Source organism: Sminthopsis crassicaudata, chromosome 3 (assembly GCF_048593235.1).
Source record: "Sminthopsis crassicaudata isolate SCR6 chromosome 3, ASM4859323v1, whole genome shotgun sequence".
Classification (NCBI taxonomy): Eukaryota; Metazoa; Chordata; class Mammalia; order Dasyuromorphia; family Dasyuridae; genus Sminthopsis; species Sminthopsis crassicaudata.
This window is the reverse complement of record NC_133619.1, coordinates 7,955,574-7,976,814: the sequence shown is the minus strand read 5'-3', so window position 1 is coordinate 7,976,814 and position 21,241 is coordinate 7,955,574. Positions and strand designations below refer to the sequence as shown.

General features: G+C 47.4%; 1 long non-coding RNA gene across 1 annotated transcript; it reads left to right on the top strand.

Annotated features, from left to right (window-relative positions):
* The first annotated feature begins 300 nt into the window (after nucleotides 1-300).
* LOC141560144 (uncharacterized) lies at nucleotides 301-3,693 on the top strand. The gene is made up of 3 exons (XR_012487639.1): nucleotides 301-317; nucleotides 2,853-3,109; nucleotides 3,434-3,693. It is a non-coding gene; the product is annotated as an uncharacterized LOC141560144 (long non-coding RNA).
* Nucleotides 3,694-21,241: the final 17,548 nt, after the last annotated feature.

Sequence of the window (21,241 nt, the reverse complement as noted above, 5' to 3'; positions counted from 1 at the left end):
GTCGGCCGCTTCAATGTAGCAAAGCTCGGCCTCTGGAATTCTGAGAACTAATTTGCTATTCGGTGACATAAGAGGGGGGAGCGCGCGCCGCCTGCCCGGGGTCCGGGTTCTTTCCCTGTCTCGCGCCCATAAACACCACCACCACCTCCACGAGCTCAGGGCACCAAACGGGGGGCAGGGGCTCCGAACCCCGGAGCAAGCCCGCCTGCCCACATGTAGGTTAGGCAGCTCCAGCCAAACAATAAACACGCTTCCAGGGCTCGGGGAGAGAGCACAGGAGAGGGAGCTTTCCTGCTAGCAGCTCAGAGCCGCGCTTGGTGGGTCTGCTTCTCTTGGGGGCGCCGGGCTCCGGTTCCTGGGGACCGAGCTCTGGCCTGGGGTCGGACGGCCGGGGGGAGGCTGGGCGTCTGGGGGGGGGAGTTTTTGTTGATGTGTTTGGGGGATAATTTTTTTTTTTTGCTTCTAACTTAGCCTCTTGCAAGTTTCTGCTCTTATGTAAATAGAGAGAGCCCTGAGCCCCGGCGGTCTGGATTTTCTCTGCGGGCTCTGTTAGGGGCTGATTTTATTATTTTCAAGCTGCTTGTAGCGTTTTAAAGGGGACTTTGCCAGTTGTAACCTCCTGATAGAAGCGTACTGGGGGCTCGAGGCTGATCTTTCTGCACCCCTCCCTTGCCCGTGGCCCCCGCCCGCAGGCAGATGCATTCTATGTTCTCATCCTTCCACATCCCGCTGCCCCCCCACCTCCCCCGCTCTTTAGAAAAAGGGGGAACGTTCTGCTCTAGGATCAAATACTCCAAGGATTAGGGCTCTGTTCTCTTGTTTCTTTCCAGGACTGTAAGTGGTAGGTTTGCTCTTTTACTGTTTTTGTTGACTCTTGTGAAATAGATTTCATGTTGTAATGAAGGGGGAGGGGGGGACGACAAATCACGGGAACAAATAAATTCATCTCTATTTTTGGTTTCTCTTGGTTTTCCTGTGAATCAAGGGCATTGTAAAAAAAAAAAAAAAAAAAATCAGTTGGGAGAAAACTGAGAGGGAATTCTCCAGGCCTGCTTGGCCGGGATCTAGAAGGCTGAGCATGGATTGGGAACAGAGCGTGCTCCTCGGCCGCCCAGCCCCGCCGGCCCAGCCCAGCTCAGCCCCGAAGGGCTGTGCACTTTCCTTAGGATCCACGGGCTGGGGGCTCACCGCCGCGAGACTTTTTTTTTTTTTTTTAGTTTTTGAAGCCAACCGGCTGCCCAAGTGCACTCTGGGGCCTGGCTTGTTTTTGTTCTTAGCTGACAGTTTCTCTATTTAAATGTGGTTGGGGTTTTTCCCCTCCTACTCATCCCTAGATGAAGGAGATTCTTCCTTGATTTCTGTCTCTGTTTCTCTCTACATATGGCGACTAATGATATTTCGGATTCCTCAACACTTAATCCCAAATGCTCAGAGCAGAAGCCTCCGGGAGAGGCCGAGGTGTACTCTGCTTCAGCTGATCTCCAGTTGCAAAAAAACCCAGAGAAATCTTTGACAATCTGGAGCCCTTCTATAAAGTTCTGCCCCTGTGGGTTTTTCCCCCCAATAAAGTTAGGGGGAAAAATCCCTTTATATTGACTCGGAAGGGGGCAGGGCTACGAAATCGAAAGCTCCGGACTTTTTTTTTTCCCTTTCCCCTGGCACGTCCCTCTTGCTGGCTCTCCCAGAAGTTATAGGCAGCTCTCGAGCCTGCACCCCGACACCTAGCAGAGTGTAGCTTGGGTTTTTCGAGAGGATCGGGGGCACTTCTGGGGAAGACTGCTGTTTTCCACCGGGGCCGGAGAGAAACAAAAACATCGCCTGGGGTGTGACCATGTGAAATCTGAAGAGTCGAATCCTTATTGACAGATGGATCTCTGCAGAAAGCTAGGCTTTGTCGAGTGTTCTTAGGGAAATGCAGAGGCCTAATCCACCCACCGTGGTTGGAAATAAAATTCAGGACATCTCCCTCTGCCCCCCTCCACCCCCAGCCCTAATCAACTTTTCCCCGTTGGCCCTCCTGCACTTATTTTCATGGAGTTTCAAGTAGATTTCTTTCTGCGTCAGAAAGAGGACATGTCTTTGCTATTATTATTATTGCCTTCTCAGTAGTTGTTTGTTTTTTTTTAATTTATTTTTTCCCTTGCATCTTTTTTTTTTCTGCAAGATATACTGGCAGATTCTTTACCGCAGCGGGTGAAGCTAGACCTTTGGCCGTACCTCTATGCCTGCTCCCTGCTCGGCATTTTCTCGGCCTTTCCCCACTGGCCTGATTTTGCTGGGAAACCCTTCATGAAACTCCCTGCAGTCCCACACGTTGCCCTGTCCACACCGACCTGCCGCCAGGTTGCCAGCACCTTTTGTCTCTTGCCACTCTGAGCTCAGCCCCATGGGGGCACTGCAGAGCAGAGGGAGAGCCTGGCTGCACGTCCCTCCACTCCAGCCCCCACCTCCTCAAGCGGAGGGAGACAGGGAGGGAGGTTTGGGGGAATGAAATTCACCATTCCATCACTTCTGTTAGTCATGGGTGCGGGCCCTTGGAGTGACAGCAGTGGTGGTGGGGGTGGGGGCACTGGCCTGTGCCCAAAAGCAGCTGCCTTCAAGGGGCTGCTTGTAGTTTTCCTTTTGTTTTTATTTATTACATCTCTAGTTGGACCTTATTAGAGACCACATGAGGATTGCCAGGGAAGGTAGATTATTTGTTTAAAAACATCAAAAATCTTTTAAAATTCTTAAAAAAAAAAATCTTTAAAAAAATTTTTAAATTTAAAAGGAAATCTTTTAAAATTCAGAAAATAATTAAAATACCTGCTCAGTTTATGCAGTAAATTGACTTTATCCTAGGAACTGTAAAGAACCCTGGGGGCTCCGGAGTAAACACTCAGTTTTAAACACCGAACTAACAGGTTCTGAACTCTGAAAAGCCCTTGACCAAGGTGATCGGCCCTCTAGGCCCAAGTGGAGATACTGGCTATTCGGTTCTGCAGGAATTTCTTCCAGAATTTCCTCCATTTCTCCCTACTAGAAAGGGAGCAGTATCATGAGTAGCAGCCCAAGGCAGCCCCCGGCCTCTGGGAGTAGCTATGAAGTAACAATTGTGGAGGGGCTGGAGGTAAGACGGAAAGTTCTTTCCACAGTACCTGGAGCTCTATGGGTTGGGGTCACCTGTTCCGCTTGGGAGGGGGGTGGAATGTGGGCTCCGGTGTCATGAATTAATAGTCGCTTAGCACTGCCACCCAAAATAGCACACCAGAGAGCAGTTTCTGGGGGAGGGGAGGGAGGGAGGGAAGGGAGAAGGAGAGGGGAAGGTTCTATTGGGTCCTGCTCACAGCTGCCGGGTAAATATAAACTTTAATACAAATGCCAATGGACGACTCTAATATTACATCTATTTAAAGAAAAGGACAGATTTTCACATTCAGTTTCTTCCTTGCAGCTCAGCGACTGAAGATAGTCTCCTTTCTGAAGGAAACCCACCCTCGTCCTGAGCCTGCCTCCCCCCCCACTCTCTACCCTCCACCCAAACAAATAAAAATGGGAACCCCTGCTCGGAGAAGCAGGGTCCTAATAACCCCGACGTTCCCCCTCCTGCCCTAAGAACTTGCCAATACCCAGGCCCTGCCTTTTCATCCTACCAAGCCCCTGCCCCGTGAATGGCACCTAGGACAGGCCGTTGTGCCATGGGGTAATTTTGGAGAAGACACATTCATGGGGGGGGGCGGCGGCAGGGAAACGTTTGGGAGGATACTCTGGGTTTCCACATTGTGTTATTTGTGTAGCTGGGATCTGCCCGCCGGTGCTATTGGGGATTGGGGGGAGTCACCTCTGTGCGGCAGCAGTTTAAGGCCTCGTGGGCCGGCTCCAGATTTGGCCCCTCCAGCCCCTGGATTCGCCTCCCCTCACCCCGGCTCTGCGTGATCATAAGCAGGCCGGCCCTGCTCACTTGGAAGTAAATGGTCTGTTTAACATGGCTTTGAGGAGCTCTGCGGGGCTCAGAAAGCGGCGGAGGGCCCGTCCCCTCCGCCAGAGCCGCCTCCCGCCGCTCTCGGGGAGACAGCGGCGCGGCCCCGGGCGGGACTGCGGCGGCGTCGGTTTTGTTCTCTTGCAAACCCTTGCAGGCCGGCTTTCCCCGTGCACTCGTTTTCCAAAACTTCCCAGGGCTTTTTATGAAAAGGAAATGCGTGGCGACGGCTTAAAATAGAGCTAACCCTTCGGACGGGCGCCGGGGGCTCGGGCCCTCGGAGCCCGGGGGGCCCGCGCTCCCCACGAGCCGAGCGCGAGGGAAGGCCGGCGCAGGGACGCGCCTCTGCCGCTGCACACCGAGCACGCTGGGGCCTGGCCCGGCGGCTCCCTCCGCGGCCTGGGAGTGGAAAAACTGGCTCTGCGTGTCGGGCCGGCCTGCTTTTCCCCTTCCCTCGGCTCTCCTCCTCGCACACGCCTTCTGCACACCTGACCGCGCGGAAGCCTATGGGAAGGAGCGGCCGCTCGCGCCCTGGGCCGGAGAATGTGCCCGAGACGCCGTCGGTATTTTTCCACTCGCCGAGCCACAGGGACTTGTTTATTTCAGCCTCCCGGACGGAGCTGTTCGGGGCCGGCAAGCCGGGTCCTGGGGCGGCCCGCGCGCCGAGACGTGGACGCCCCGGAGCGGAACGCGGCGCTGCTGGGACCAGCGGGGGAGGGGACGGGGCGGGGCACGATCGCGGGGCCGACCCGGACCCGAAAAGGGGAGGGGGGCTGGGGACAGGGGGGGGGAGGGCGCTAAAATGTAAACTGGCAAAGTCAAGTAAAAGCGGCCTCCCCTCTATCAATTTTTAACCAATGGCAGACCAAAGTCTGGGATTATGCTGAGGGGGTCAAAAAGCGGCTGCGAGATAAAGCGAACCCCGGCGCGGCGGGGCAGGTCGCGGGACCTTGTACCTTGGATCTCCTGCAACCGCTCCAACAAAAGCGACAGTTGGATCGGTTTCCCTGCCCCGGAGCCCGGGTTTTGCAAACGGCCGGGCCGGGATCGAGGATCGGGGGGAGGGGAAGGGCAGGAGCCTCGGCAGAAGCTCCCGGGCCCGGGTGTGGGCACTCGGGAGCATGTCACAGCGTCACGTGGCTTATTAAAAAAAAAAACAAAAAAAAACCTAGAGAGAAATTCCTGGTAAGAAGCTCGGAGAGGGCTCGGGCCGCCGCGTTCGGGGCGAATAAGTGATGTCAGAGGAAGCAGCAGATCGGGAGTCTGCCTCCCTCCTTCACCAAGGGCCTCCCTCTGCGGCGCAGAGAGCCGAGCCACGCGCACGGCGTCCCCGCCCGATAAACAGGCCGAAGTACCCCGGACAAAGGCCGAGACTCGCTCCGAGCCGCCCGTCCCGGAGCGGGAGGCCTGGAGGGGAGGGGGGAGCAAAACCAGCCCGCGTCCCGGAATCTAGTTTGGAGGAAAGTTCAGTGCGGGTGGGGGAGGGGTGCTGAGAGAGGCTTCCCGAGTCGGAGACAGGTGGGGGCGGGGCCCGAGACGGAGACTCCGAGAGTAAACAGCTTTCTCCCCTTTCACTGCTTCCCCGCGGACGGCTCGCGCCGCCTCGGAGTCAGGAGCCCGGCCGAGCCGCGCTTCTGACGCACAGAGACCCTGGGCAAGTCCCTCGGTGACGGTCAGTGCCCCGGCCGTCCGTGAGCCTCCAGGAGTCCGGGCCGACGGGGCGGGGCCTCTCCCCGGCCCGCCCGTCCAGGTGCGGCCCCCACGCGAGGAGCGGCGCGAGGCCGGCCCGAGCCCCCGAACTTCCGAGCCCGGGCCGAAGCCTCAACGGCCCGCCGCGTCCCCGGGCCCGCTCTCGTCCCGGCTCGTGAAAGCCGGGCCCTCCACCTTCCACAGCTTCCTTGCCGTGCGGGGTGGGGGAGGGAGGGACACGGAGCCGAGTCCTTTCGGCTGCTCCCCCCGCCATGCAGTCAGTCCGGGGAAGCTGCATTTTCTCGTCGGGCTCCGGAGGCAGAGCGAAGGCGCCGCTTCGGACGGCCTGGCAGGGCCGTGAGGAGCGCGGGCTGCCGCAGGCTGAGACCCGGCCCGGGCTCCACAGCGTCCGTTGTCACTGGCCCGGGCCGGGACAGGGCCCCAGGAGGCTTCTCCTGAAGCCCTCACCCGCAGGCCGGGAGCCCTCCAGTCTCATCTCTGAAAGGGCATCCCTTGTGCTGTGGAGCCTGGGAACAGCCAACTTATCCATCCCCTGGCCATAGGAATACACTTCCGCCCTCGCTCCCATTACTGCAGATTCGCACCCCCAAAATCTTCTCTTACCCAGCCTTGAGTGAAAGAAATGTGGGAAGGGAAAAGTGCCCACCCTCCCTGGCGTTCCACACCCTGTGCTTGGCAGACAGCTCCAAAGGGGTTTCCTCACTTACTTTGGGCCTTAATCTGGACAAATTATATTCACCAATTGGTTCTAACTCTGTCTTCTGGAAGCAAAAGGAATCGGCCTAATCCCTCCCTCCCAGGAAGGCCCTTCCTCCATTCTCTCTGAGATAAATACACCTTTTTATACGGTGCGAACCAAAGGCCTTCTTCACACAGGATGCATGGGGGATCGTGGATCGGAGGCCACTCACTAGCTTAAGTGCAAGAAATACAAACAAATACAACACAAAATACAAACAAATGCAAATACAAACAAAGCATGGAGCTTAGATTCTGCTTAGGGAAACAGCACCTAAAGGAGACCCGCAAAGGGGTGAGGCAAGGAGAGCCTTGGGCTCAGAAGCAGCAGAGTCTTGATTCTTAGCAAGAAGGCCCATCTCCCAAAGCCCAGGCTCGCAGAGAGCCAAGTCAGAGCGTGTTGTTAAGGTCTTACTTGGGGCAGGTCACTGCGCCAAGTGTTGCTAGAACTTGGCCAAGAGTGATGACAGAACACAGTTAGAGATGTCTAGAACTCAAGTTCCTTGAAGCCGCCATTTTTGTTTTCCATGTCACTAACTGAACCTTGAATACAACAGGCATTTAATTAAAGCCCCTGGAGGAACTGGGGTTGATGGATTGCTCTCCTCTGGATGTCATGCGGTTTATCAGTCTTTCCTAATATGTGGTAGAAGCCCCACATGTCATCTGACTGGACGGGAAGCTGTGGAATTGTTACCTCCCTAGTCCTGGTTCCTTGGCTTCTTAACGTGGATGATGATCCCATACATTTTTTTACTTGCTGGCTTATCTTGAGCCTATAGTCCCTGCCCCCCAGCTCACTACCCTACCTCACATGCCAGGGTCTTCCTCAAGCAAACACACGTCCCCCATCGTGTCCTTGGGAAATTGTTCTTGCAGAGTGCCCAGCTATAGATTCATTTTCATATTATGTTTGGCCCAGTGTTCTCACTTGTCTAGATCTTTTTGGACCCTGCTTCTATCAGCCTTGCAAGTTTGATGAGGCTGCCATTGATGCAGTCATCCAAGTCACTGATAAAAATGTCAAATAATACAGTCTCTCTTGCCCCATGAGTTTGACACAGTTCATCTAGACCGGCAGGCCCACAGTCAGGATCCTGAGCTTTTGCTCCCAAATAAGTTAACAAATCACTGAATCGGGAGAATTCTAAGTATATCTGTGACTCTAAGCAAGGAGGCTATGAAAGAGAAATATGGGGAGCAAAATGAGTCCTAATCTTTCATTGAATTATAAAGTATAAGAACTCATATTTCCGTAAGACCACAAGGTTTGCAAAGCACTTTCCTCCCATCAATGTTGTGAGCAGGCAGTAGAAGTGCTGTCGTCTCCATTTTGTAGACCAGGAACCTGATTCTCAGAGAGGTTGGGTGATGGATTCTGGGGAACCTTGGTCTCCTGAATCCTGCTCATCACTACCTCAATTCTGCCTTTCATTTCAGAGATGTTTTCAGTTCTTTTCTGATTGGCCATCTCTGGGGAGGGGTCACCAATACATCTGCCCTTAGACCTAAGGACAGAAGGAATCCCTGCCTCCACAGAATACTAGGCAAGTGGCTCACCTCTCCTCTTGAAGACATCCAAGGAGGGGAAAACCCCTTTCTACCAAGGAAATCCACTCTATTTTGGAGCAGCTCCAATTATTAGGGAGAGTTTTGAGAAGAAACCCCTTTCTACCATCAAAGCCCATTCTATTTGAGGCAGCTCCAATTATTAGGAAGAGTTTTTTGGGGGAAACCCTTTCTACCAAGGAAGCCCATTCTATTTTGGGTCACCTCTAATTATTAGGAAGAGTTTTTTGGTTTCTTTTTCTCAATTGTAGAGGGACCTCTTTCCAATTTCCATGAAACACTCTTAGTTCTGTCCTCCAAGGTCAGACAGAAGACAGAATACCACCACCACATGGCAACCTTTAAAATACTGGAACAAAATGATCATCTACCTCCACTGTCTTTTCTTCTCCCAGTTCTTTTGACTGATCCTCAAAAGTCATGGGGAAGATTCAGGGCCCTCTACCACCCTGATCATCCTCCCCTGGACATCACCTTATCAATACCCAAATCATGTCAAGAACCAAACACAGTTCTCCAAATGACGATTGAGATCGACGGGATGCAGAAAGACTTTCACTTAACCTTACTCCTGGAAACTGCCTGTATCGAAGCAACCCGACATGGCACCGGCTTTTGTGACGACTGGATCACCCACTGATTGCTCAAGGTCCCCAGATCTCTTTCAGGCAAACTCCCTGACACCTTCTCACACATTTTGGACTTGCAACATTGGCTGTTTGGTACCCAAATGGAAGACTTTACATTCATCCCTATTGAATTTCATCTTGTTAGATTCAACCCAGTGCTCCACCTGGCAAGATCCTTTTAGATCCTGATTCTGTTGGTGTTTTCTATCTCAGTTACGTGTCACCTTGCAGATCAGAAGCACATGCCATCTATGACTTAATACAAGTCATTGCTAAAATTGTAAGACAGCACGGAGACCCCTGGGACATTTCACTGTAGACTTCCTGCCATTTAGACATTGAACGGAAACTCTGTAAATCCCATCATCCAACCAGATCTGAATCCAGCTCTTATTATCATCATCTAGTGCACGTCTTCACTTTATAACCATATGACAAGGAGATGCTTTAGCAAAATCTTGATGAGCAGTAACCTTGCTGTCAAGGTAGTTAAGTAGGTCTTCCTAAGTTGGTTCATACATTTAGGTGTCCCCGAGATTAAAGGAACAGCTGCCCATGAGCAATCCTATGAGGAGGCAAATGATCCTCCATATATAGCTGTTTAGTCAATTCAAAATGTTGTATATGGTAAAAGAGAGACTGTTTTGTACTCTGACTGAAAGAATGAATGAGAAGAGGTCTCCTGCTCCCAATCTCCTGATCAATGGAGAGGCAAAGAGCTCAGAGGGCAAAATGAGGCAGATGTTGGTTTGGACACGGCCAGAGAGGCTTCTTGTTTGCTCCACTATACATGCTTTGCTTAATTCTCCATTAGGAATGAGGCTGGATTGGAAGGGTGAGAAGGTGGATTTTTAAAGATCGAAAAAAATTTTCTTTATATACATACATATATATGTATATATAAAATACATTTTAAAAGTGTGGAGAGATACCCTGGAGAGACAGCTCCAAACAGCAGAAGAGGGCTTGATTAAGGAGTCAGAGAATGCGAGTGCAAATCCCAGCCCTTTGTGACCTTGGAGAAGTGAAATCTCTGGGTCAAACAATGAGGCACTCATTCTACTTTCATATTCCTTCCTTTCCAGCAAGCATTTTCTGCCATCCAGCCCAAATCTGCCTCCTTGCAGCTGTGCCCATTCCTCTGAGACAAACCTATGTGACCGCCACAGCGGTGCTACTTGAACTCAGCCACCACCTCTGGCCTCTCTGCTCCCACGACCCTGATTTCTTCTACCCATCCTCATATGGCATGATCTGGTGACCCCTTCGGCCTTGTGCTCAGGCTCTGAGCTTTGCTCCATCCACACTGACTCCTGAACCACAGACTTCTTTTACGTGGAACAAAAATGTTGCCGGAGTGGACGAGGTCAGAGAGCACTCATGTCAGAGGAGCAGAACCGCCCGGTTCTCAGAGTTTTGGGAGAGTAGCACCAGTGGTTGCAATCTGCTCTGCTCCCCACTGAATGTCAAGACCCTGGACAAAAGTCACTGGCCCCTTGCAAGTTTAGTGCTCAGATCTATACTGTTTCTAGTTACTTAGATGTGGGGAAACAGTCCCTCTATCAGGAGCACCTCCTGTCTCTTCCTGGGTGCCATGGAACGGGGCATGTAATGTCTGGATTGCTTATGATGCAGGCTGAGATTGTGTAATCTGAAGCAGTGGCCACAAGAACCTGAAAAAATCACTTTTATTCTGTTTCATTTGTTTTTCTTTTCTTTTCTTTTTTCCTACTTTAGTTTCCAGTTGCATATTTTATTTAGTATCAGCTCTCAACTTCATTTTTCTCACATGTGGCAGCCGAACACAAAGGGCTTTTTGCTTCCAGAGCTGAACTTGTGAGCCTGAACTTGAGACCACCAGAAGGAATGTGTGTGGGGTTCTTGGGGTCTGATCCTGAAGCTAGAGGCTGCACTGGTTGATAAAAAGGGTTTGGCTGATGCCAAGAAACAGAGGAAACGAAGTAAACCATTCCACCCATTTTTTCCAAAGAGTTTATTTTCCTTAAGAACAGAAAAACTTTATTCGGGGACTAGGGCATGAGAGCAGAAACTTGCAGCAGGAAGAGATGGTAGAAGTCCCTATTCTGCCCTCATTTTAGAGGTGAGGAAACTGAGTCAGAGAATTGCAAAATGTCCTGCCTGATGTTAGCAGCAGAATTGGGATGGAGATCCAGGTCCCAAGCCTCCAGCTTTCTTGTATCCCTCTTCTCTCTTTATCTACTGCCTTGTAATGGGGAGAGGGGACCCCAAGTTTTTCAGAGCTTTACTAGGGTATAGAAGCTTGGACACCTGGGAGCTGAAAGGGCCACACATTGTGTGCCGGTGTTCTCTGGGGGATTTCAGACAAATCACAGCAATCCCTGGGCGGCTGCTCCTTCCTGTACAAGGAGGGCCTCGGAAGGCCCTCCTGGCTCTGGCTCTAGAGGCCTGTGATCCCTAATTCCCAGAGGTCTACCTTCAAAGTTTTGACCATCACCTGATTATTTCCAATATAATTTTCCCATAGAAACTGACAGTTACTTTCTGCTAAGGTGGGAAAAGGGCTGTGATGTTCTTAAGGTACAATTGTAAATCCTTTGTGCCCTCTCCCCAAACCCCACCACCTCCCTAGGGCTTCTAGGTGCAAACCCCAAGGCCTCTGATTGGCCCCCTAAGGCCTTCAGAAGGGACAATAGCTCCTTTGTACCTTTCCGGGTTAATTCAAGCCAAGTCAGCCTGCAGCTTCATATTTGACATTTTACCTCCAACCTTCACACCTTTGCCTGACGATCCCTCTCTCCTCTCCTTATTGTACCCAGTTTCTTTAAAACTGCATCCGGATCACTACTCTCTCACCGGGGCCATTCCTGAGACTACCCTTCTCAATTTACTTTATGCTGACTCAGTTTACTGCTATTTCCCTACTTGTACAGATAGAAAATATAAATCATAAAGGGGAATGTCTATATCTGTTATTTTCTTCTAATATAATTATAAGATATACTATAATAACAAATAACTTCTAATATAAAGCTAACAATAGCTTTGGGGACAGGGCATCTTGGTGACAAAGTGGATAGAGTGCTGAGCCCAGAGTCAGTAAGATTCAACTTTGTGAGTTCAAATATGATCTCAGATACTTACTAGCTAGCTGGGTAATTCTGGGTAAGTCACTTCCACCTGTTTGGAAACCTCAGTTTCCTCATCTGTAAAATGAGCTGGAAGAGGAAATAACAAACCATCCCAGTATCTTTGCCAAGAAAATCCCTGATAGGGTCCTGAACTACAAATGACTGAACAAGAAGAAGAGATTCTGGGGACAGGGATTGTTTCCTTTTTTGCCTGCGTCCCCAGCACCTAGCACAGTACCTGGCACGCTGGTGTTGCTGTAGCCTCCATCAGTGGGAGGGAGCGCCCACACGGAATGAAACCATTATGGCCCATGTATGCACTCGTGGTCAACATCTTATCAGTCTCCAATTGAATAAACTTCTATTCTAAAGGCCTTATCTTGGAGAAGAAGGCTTGTGTTCTAACCTCAGCAAAATACCCGAGGCCTCCAGCAAAAAGATAAGGAAAAGATTATCCATGATGATATGAATATAGGTGATATTTTGGGAAGGCACGGTCAGAGGTCAGGGGTCAGAGGATCCTGAAAAGTCATTGAGTCTAATTCTATCATTTTTCAGAAGGGGAGACAGAGATATAAGAAGATGAGGGAGCTCACCTAGTACCTGGGGATTTGGCAGCGTGGAGGAGGAGACACTGAATGACGACTTTAGCTTGGCCATTTAATGTTTACTCCAGAGTTGGGATTTCCTAAAGCCAGGAAACCTGCATTAAAATCCTCCTTCAATGTCTCCTCGTGGCGTGGAGGTGAGCCTAGACTTGAAGACGCTTGGTCAGTGGAGCATAAGCTCAGGCAAGCCTGGCCAAACTGGGAAATGTCTTTTTTGTGTAAAGACCACTCGGGCAGTCAACCAATCAGTAATCCATTGTTCAGTATCGCCATGTGCCAGACACAGTGCTCGTCGGAGACAGGAGCGATGCCGTTCTTGCCTGCAAAGGGCTTGCATCCTCATCAGTCAGCACACAAGCATTTAGTAATGAGCTGCCTATGTGCCCGTCGCTGAGGACGAACAAAAAATCAAAGCAGTCTTTGCCATTTAGGAGTCAATCAATCTCCCAAGCACCTACTCTGGGCCAGGGCTCCTTTGTCTCTCTGGGTGTGGAAGAGGACCCATCAGGTGACTCTTTTGCTCCTAACCACGAGTAATTCTCTCCTACTATGTGCAAGAGGACCCATCAGGTGACTCTTTTGCTCCTAACCACGAGTGATTCTCTCCTACTATGTGCAAGAGGACCCATCAGGTGACTCTTTTGCTCCTAACTACGAGTGATTCTCTCCTACTATGTGCAAGAGATCCTGAGCTAAGTGGGGGGAGAGAGAGCACCTCCCTAGAATGGGAATTACAGATGTTCCAGATCCTTGAAGTGAGTCCAGGAAAATATCACTCATCCTGAAGGGCTCAATGTGATCAAAGAAGAAGAAGAAAAAATATGCCAGCAAATAACCAGCCTTCAAATTCTTGAAATGCAGAATTGGAAGAAGCCCATTTCCCAGTAGGAGGAACTGAAATCCAGTTTTAGGTCCTTCTTTTGGATGCCCTCTTCCTCTTTCCTTCCACATCCTCCTACCTTCGCCCCACCCAGATCCTCTGCAGGAGCCAAATGGGAAAAAAAACAAAAAACAAAAAATGTTACTTTGGGCTCTCAAGTCTTAGAAAACCAGGCAGCAGGATCTGAGCATGCAAAGCAGAGCATTCTGGCAGCCTCACAGGATCCAATTATCTGAGTTGGGAGCCCATCGAGTCCCACTTGGACTTAAACAAGCATTTCTCTCCCGCATCCCGGCACTGGTCCTCCAGCGTCTTCCTGAAGACCTCCACTGGGAGAGAAGAATCCAGCAGCTCCGTAGGCAGTCTGCATCACCTTGGGGCAGATATTGTTAGGAAGCTTGAGCCCAAGTCTCTCTTTTTCAGTTCAGGGCCTGTGGGAAGCAAGCTAGAATGCATCGCTGATTGTTCAAATATCTCGGATGCAACCCTTGTGCTCTCTCCTCATATGCTGCTCTTAATTGGTGCAAAAAGTTCCATTCCCAGTTTCTAGGACTGTACCACGCCTTTAATTAATCTTTCTAGCTGTTCTCCAATGGATAATACAGACTCTGAGAATCTGTCACCCTCCATATTACCAATGCCTTTCCTAAATAGCCTCCAAAATACGACACATGTGGTCTGACTAGGGCAGAACACAGTAGGGCCATCCTCTCCTTAAGCAATCAACCAATCAATAACCAGACATCTATTAAGTGCCAACTCTCTAGACCTTGGGAACAGGGCTAGATACTAGGAATACAAATAAAGCAGGAGAGTCTCTCTTCAAGGAGTCTACATTCTACCTGTGAGGAGTCAATATGTTTACAGATAAGTAAATAACATAAATACTGAGAAGATGACAGGGGGACTAGAGTGATAACTGGGGAAAGGGCCCTCGAAGGAGAAGATGAACTGAGAGCTGCCCTGCCCCCATTTTAATGGCACCCAGGATCATCTTTTTGGTCTTCCAAGACTTCTTACCACTCATGGTGAGTTTGTGGTCCACTAAAACCCCCCGGTTATTTTCAGATAAGTTGCTTTTTAGCCAGGCCTTCTCAGTTTTATACTTGGGAGCTTAATTTTCAATGTTAGCCTTCTCAAATTTGATTCTATCCATTTCAGCCCAAGGCTTCAGGAAGCACTGCTCAGTCCTCCGTCACCATTGCCCTCCTTCCCACCTTTGAGTCACCGGCAGATTTGATGAGCCCTCAATTTTGCCTGTGTTCAAGTCATCACCAAGAATAGCAGCTGAGACACCTTCCAAGACGACATGGGGCTCTCAGTGACCCCCCATTTTGTCCATTCCACCTGAGTCTGCTTATTTCAATGTCCTTCCCATCTAAGAACAGTCTGAAACTTTTATCAGAAGCTTTGCTAAATGATCGGTTATGTAGTTACACCATATCCCTGATCTACTAGCTTCATAAATAACCTTGTGAAGAGCTGAATTTTCATGAATGTTGGACTCTGGCCTTTCAAATTTATAAGATTTAGAGCTAGAAGAAACCCCACAAGTCAGTTAGAGTTACCAGAGACCTGGAAGGTTATTTAGTTTAATGCCTTAAAGATAAGGAAACTGAGGTTCCGGACATCTCCAGGACTTTCCTTAAATCCCATCAGGTCTACACAAATACAGTTCTTATAGGAAATCTTCCTTGGGTTCTCCGAAAGCCTCGAATTCAGTGGTTTGCCTCTTGGGTGCCACTGGGTGTGTCTCCCAAACTTCAATGTTTTGACAGCCTTTCCTGCTTTCTTAGCAATTGAAGGAAAAAAAAAAAGTGCATCTCCTCAAAGGCTGAGGAGGATTCTCTAATCCATGAAAGCTGCCCAGCTTCTCCTGGCATGGACTTCTGGGGGCAATGGACAGACTCAGCAGGAAGAATGAGTGATGGCAGACTTTGGAACGTAGTTTCATATCAAAGAGAGTCTTTGCATGTGGGAGAGGATTTGCTGAGAAATGCCTCCAGTACTTTCTGGTGAGCCAATGTGTATAAGTTTGCACCTCCACATCTCCACACATGGCTTTGCAGTATAAGTAGGGGGTCCTTTTTGTCGTGTGCACAAGGGCTGAGCAGTTCTTTGTTTCTGAGGGCCCAAATTTAGAGGGTGCTGACCCAAGTTAATTGAGCACCTAATTTACAAGATTTTTTTGGGTGGAGGGGTGGGTAGAAGAGGGGCTCTGGATCTGCTGTTATCAATTATCAATGCTGTTATATGACTTCCACTTCTAGTGGTAGGAATTGTTGGGAAACTGAGGGGTTAAATGACCTGTCACATTGCCCGCATGTGCTGGGAGTGGGAGTCATGTCGACTCCTGAGTTAGCTTCCCACCCACCAGAATGTATTTGTTCTATTTCCTCTCCCAGCTCCTCTTCTGACTCTTGGGACTTTTTCGACCACACCACAGAAGCCTTTTCACCCCACAAGTTCCCTCTGCTCCTGGGTTTCTCACTCTAGAAGGAGCTCCTTCCTCTGATTGGATGGTTCTTCCCTGAACCTCCACTGAACGAAAAATGTCCAGACCAGCCACATTTTCATTCCTCTCCAGGGTCTCCTCCCGACCCTCTGGACCTTTCCACCATTCACCTATGGGCACCTTCTCTCTCTTCCCTCTTCCAGGGACCTTTTCTTTGTGGTCTTCCCCCATTAGAATGGAGACAACTTTGTCCCTGGGTGCACTTGTACCACCAGGGCTTAGCACAGGGCCTGATGCACGCTTGCTAAATGGTAGTTGATTCGATTCACCAGCCACGCAGCCTTCCATTATTCTTAGGAAGAAAAATTAATTAAAACATGAGGCTCCCTGGTGGGAAGACTATCTCTCTACCCACTCCTCCAATGGCTGCCTACCAGGGAGGCTTTTTAATACTGTCATGGCCTGTCCCACGGCTGCCTCACCAACAATCAGTCTCTGGGCCTACCTCCAACACAACTGAAAGTGAGTTTCCTGCCTCTCGCTTCAGGATTAAGAATCAAATTATGGCCCTATGTCAGTCAGTCAGTCAGTCAAGTTTATTAAGTGCTTCCTATGTACTAGGCAGGCACCCTGCTAAGTCCTGGGGAGACCAGAAAAGACAAAAAACAAGGTCCAAAGCACTCACATTCTAATTGAGGAAGTCAATGTGCAAGCAAGAATATACACGGAAAATACATCTGGTGTAAAGAACACCACCAGTAATAATGGTGACCGCTTTCTACGCCTAGGACAGGCTTTGCATATTTTTACAATACTCGGGAATGTGCTTTAATGCTTACCATGTTCCAGGCACTTTTACAAATCGATCACTTGATCCTCACGATCCTGGCAGGTAAATCCTATTCTATCCCCTTTTACAAATGAGGAAATGGAGGCAAACAGAGGTGAAGAAATGACTTGCTTAAGATCACACAACAAACGCCTCAAAAAGTGTTCGAGGCCCAGTTTAAACTCGGGTTTTCCTGACTCAGGGCCTGGCATCCCATCCACTGACCCACCTTAGGAAGGCACTTGCACAGGGAAGGGGTTAGTCTTATGGGGGGACACTTCTTGTAGAAATTGGATTTGAGCCGAGTCTTGAAAGAAGCCTGAAAGTCAAGAAGTCAAGGCTAGAGCACAGAACATTCCAAGTATGGGGGGGGGCAGTCCAGCATGGAGGGGAGCCAGTCAAGGAAGCAGAATATTGAGGGAAGTAGGAGCTCCTGTCTCAGTTTTTTCTTGGTGTGGGAACTCTACAGGTCTGTGAGTGTGAGGTCCTGCAGGACCAGTTTTTCTGTATTTGTTTCCCAATTCCCACTCAACTGTTTGGTCAACAACCCCCAGAAGCCTCTGCCCTTCAAGGACTTCCTCTCCATTGGACACCTTTGAATCACTGTGGCCAAATTACCCTTGAGTTTCTTGGGAAGGACTGACTCCCAAAGGATCAGGGAGAGACCCCCATCCTCCTGCCTCATCAGTTTGGCCCTCTCCCTGTCCCTTAGTCCCACTGTCCTTCTTCAGCCCAGTCCAACCAATCTCTAGTTCCAACCGACAGAGCAATGCTCTGCTGCCCAGGCAGGGGCAAATGATTCTGATGACAAGATCAGATGTGTGGGGAAGAGTCCAATTCAAGTTTCTTATTGCACCTTCCAGCCTTTGGCAGCGAACCTCTGGCTTCCCAAACACCAGGTCCTATTGGTGCTTGTCAGTCCGGGAACTAGGTCAGTTTAACACTATGCTCAACTGTTCTGGATTGCATGAGACAATCCTTCTCTACCAGAGCATCATGATGCAGGACCAGGAGTGCTAGAAACAAAAATGAAGGATGAAATATTTAAAATTCTACAAAAGGGAGGACCATGGGGGACAGAAAGAAATGGGTGTTGTACTTTTTATGTTCAAGGGAAAGAACTGAGGAACAAGGATGGGCTATGTTGGTCAAGCTTTGGTATAGTCCTAGAATTCAGAGCTGGAAGATTTTTGAGAACCTCTAGACCAATCTTTTATGGAAAAATAAAGATCCTGAGAGTCAAAAAAGGGCACTGACTTGCCTGTGATCATCTGGCCAACATGGGCCTGGAACTCGGGACTTCAGCCGGTGGGACGGTGTCTTTGTATGAAGAACAACTGTTTGCTAACCTATCTAGTGACCTATTACTTTGTGTTTTTATGGACCTACTCAGGGATACTGCTATCACAAAACCCATGTATGTGTATATTTATCTATCTATCCACACACATATATTATACATGTATATAACATATACATACACATTATATATGTATAGAACATATACATACACATTATATAGGTATAGAACACATACATGCACATTATATATGTATAGAACACATACACACATCATACATGTATATAACATATACACACATCATACATGTATAACATACATTATACATGTATAGAACATACACAATATACATGTATAGAACACACATTATACATGCATAGAACACACCATACATGTATATAACATATACACGTACATTATACATGTATAGAACACATATACACACATTATACATGTATATAACATATACACACACATTATATATGTATATAACATATACATACACATTATATAGGTATAGAACACATACACGCACATTATATATGTATAGAACACATACACACATTATACATGTATATAACATATACACGCACATCATACATGTATATAACATACATTATACATGTATAGAACATACACACTATACATGTATAGAACACACATTATACATGCATAGACACACCATACATGTATATAACATATACACGTACATTATACATGTATAGAACACATATACACACATTATACATGTATAGAACGTATACACGCACATTATATACGCATATAACGTATACACACATTATATATGTATAGAATGTATACATACACATTATACATGTATATAACATATACATACACATTATATATGTATATAATGTACATACATGTATATGTAATACATAATAGACACATTTATATAAGCAATATATACACACATGTACACACATATATATATATATATATATATTACATGAATAGGACTCTCTTTTGCCTGTAACTGGGAATAATGGGAAAGAGCACTGGTTTTGGAATCGGAGTTTCATATTCTGCTTCTGTCACTTGCTCTCTTATGAGATTTTGACCAAATCTTGGTGTTTTTCTCTGTAAAATGAAGGGATTCAAAATTAAATTGCACAGAAGGCTCCCTGCAGGCTACCTATTGACTTAGAACACCACATGTTAACATTATGTGTGCTATTGTATTTTTAGTTTTTTTCCTATTTCCCAATGATATTCCAATCCATCTCCTGGCATTTGAGAGTGTTTGGGGCCCCATGTGGCCACACATTTGTCACCTCTGACACATAAGCTTCGGAGTCATAGCCCTTGTCTTAACAAATTGTCTTCCAATCCTAGGAACTTTTTGAGACTGATAACTTTTGTTCCAGATAGGTAGGGCTTTCAATCGTATTATCATGGGGGTGGTAAGGAGAATAAAGCATATCTAAAATATGAAATAACTAAATTCAGCATGTTCATCATTCAAATTAACATTGTTTATTTAAAAAAATTTTGAGGTGATCAGGATTTATTGACTTGGCCAATTTTGAAGGTCAAATTTGAACTCAAGTCCTCTGATGCTAGGGCTGGTCCTCTATCCACTGGGACCCCCAGTCACCCAGAACATCGTTTGCTCTTAAATATGAAGTCCAACAAGATCAAAGTCCTAGTCATCTCACCTATACTTTCCCTTTGCTTTGTTTCACTATGCCTCTATCTGCCTCAGTTTCCTCATCTGTACAACAGGAATAATAATAGAATCTAGTTGCCAAAGGATAAATTGAGGTAATATCTGTGAAGTGCTTAGCAAATCACAAAGTGTTAAATAAATTGTATTATCCTTATTGTCATCATCGTCATCCACACATGTGTAACCAGGGAAATCGGGAGGAGGAAAGTACTGCATTCATTAATTCCCTCATTAAATTCATTGACTCAGCAATCTGTACTGAATGCCCACTATTGGTTGTCCATTGTCACTGGTTCCATAATTAATCGGAGTAGAGAAAATAGAAGTGAGAAAGTTATAGTGTTCTTAAAGTTTCATATATCGAGAACTAAAAGAATCACATCTTTACCATTTCACAATTAACTGAAAAAAACTTAGGGAACATAACATCCTTTGTGTTTCTCCTTTGTTTATTATAAAAAAGCATTTGATTCAGTCAAACAAAGGACTGCCTTACAGGTTCTTAGCAGAAGGTGCCTCATGTCCATCCATCAATCAAAATCATACAAGATTGCTTGGAAGACATAAAAACAAAAACATCCCTTGGAAATGACTTTTGTAATAAACATCAGGTGAGAAATACAACAGGGAGCTGAGCAGTCACTCAAGATACCGTTGGTATTAGCCACCGTGATGGAGGACATCCAACACAAAATCCAAGGATCTTTCCACACTATCAGGCTAGTTGAATTGCCAGTGTCTGCAGTAGAATAAGACATCCCTTTGTTGAAGTCTAGAATCCCCGGTTATCCACAAGGACCCATGTAATAGTCAGTGATTTCCCAATATGCCCTTCCCCAAAGAACTATCCAAAAACAAAATCAATGGTGCTTATGTCTAACAGCACATACAACCTTCACTCTCCACCCACCATCATTCCTTTTCAAAAATTAGGAAAAGGAAGCAATCTTATTTTAATATTAGCTATGGCAAACCCAGTTAAGATTGTATTCCATACCTTAGCAGAATCTCTACCCCTTGAGACAGAGTGAAATGAAGAAATCCTCTCCAAAGGCCAACAAATCAACAATTTTTGAATTCTTTGTAGTTCCCTTGTTATAGATAATAAAAAGAAGACTCTTGGTGACTATTTAGACCATGGATGTGCTGTGGCCTAGATTAAGTCCTTCCTGGCAGTCCTCAGTTCCCTCATCTACAAAATGGATTAGACTGGATAACTTTTAAGATGCCTTCTAGCTGACTATGAGGCTATGAGGTATTTTTGAGGTATATTTTTCATCAAGCTACTCCATAAGAGCTTAATACGATACAAAAAATAAAATACAATAAATAATTTTTAAGGTAATGGAAACAAGAATTCCAGCAAAAGAAAAATAAACATGCGAGTTACTCCAAAATAAGGGTAATTAGACTGAACTTCATTTACCAGGCCAGTCCCTCATTGCCTGCTCACATCAGACTCATCCTGGCCCTGGGGACTTTGGTCATTCTGATCCCAATCATTAAATTCCTCTTCCTTTTTTCTTTCTCTCTCCAATGCTCTCAATCTTTTAAAGCCGTGTTTGCACGCCACATCTTTTGCAAGGAAACCTTCCTCAAAATCTGTAGCCCATAATTTATTCCATCTCTGAAATACTTAATTGCTTTTCTGTTTTTATCCCTCCCTGGGCGTTTACACACTCTCACATGAGGATCACTTTCATGGGTGTTTTGCAAATCAGAAGGCAAGTTCCTTGAAGGCAACCATGATGTCTGATCTTTTCCA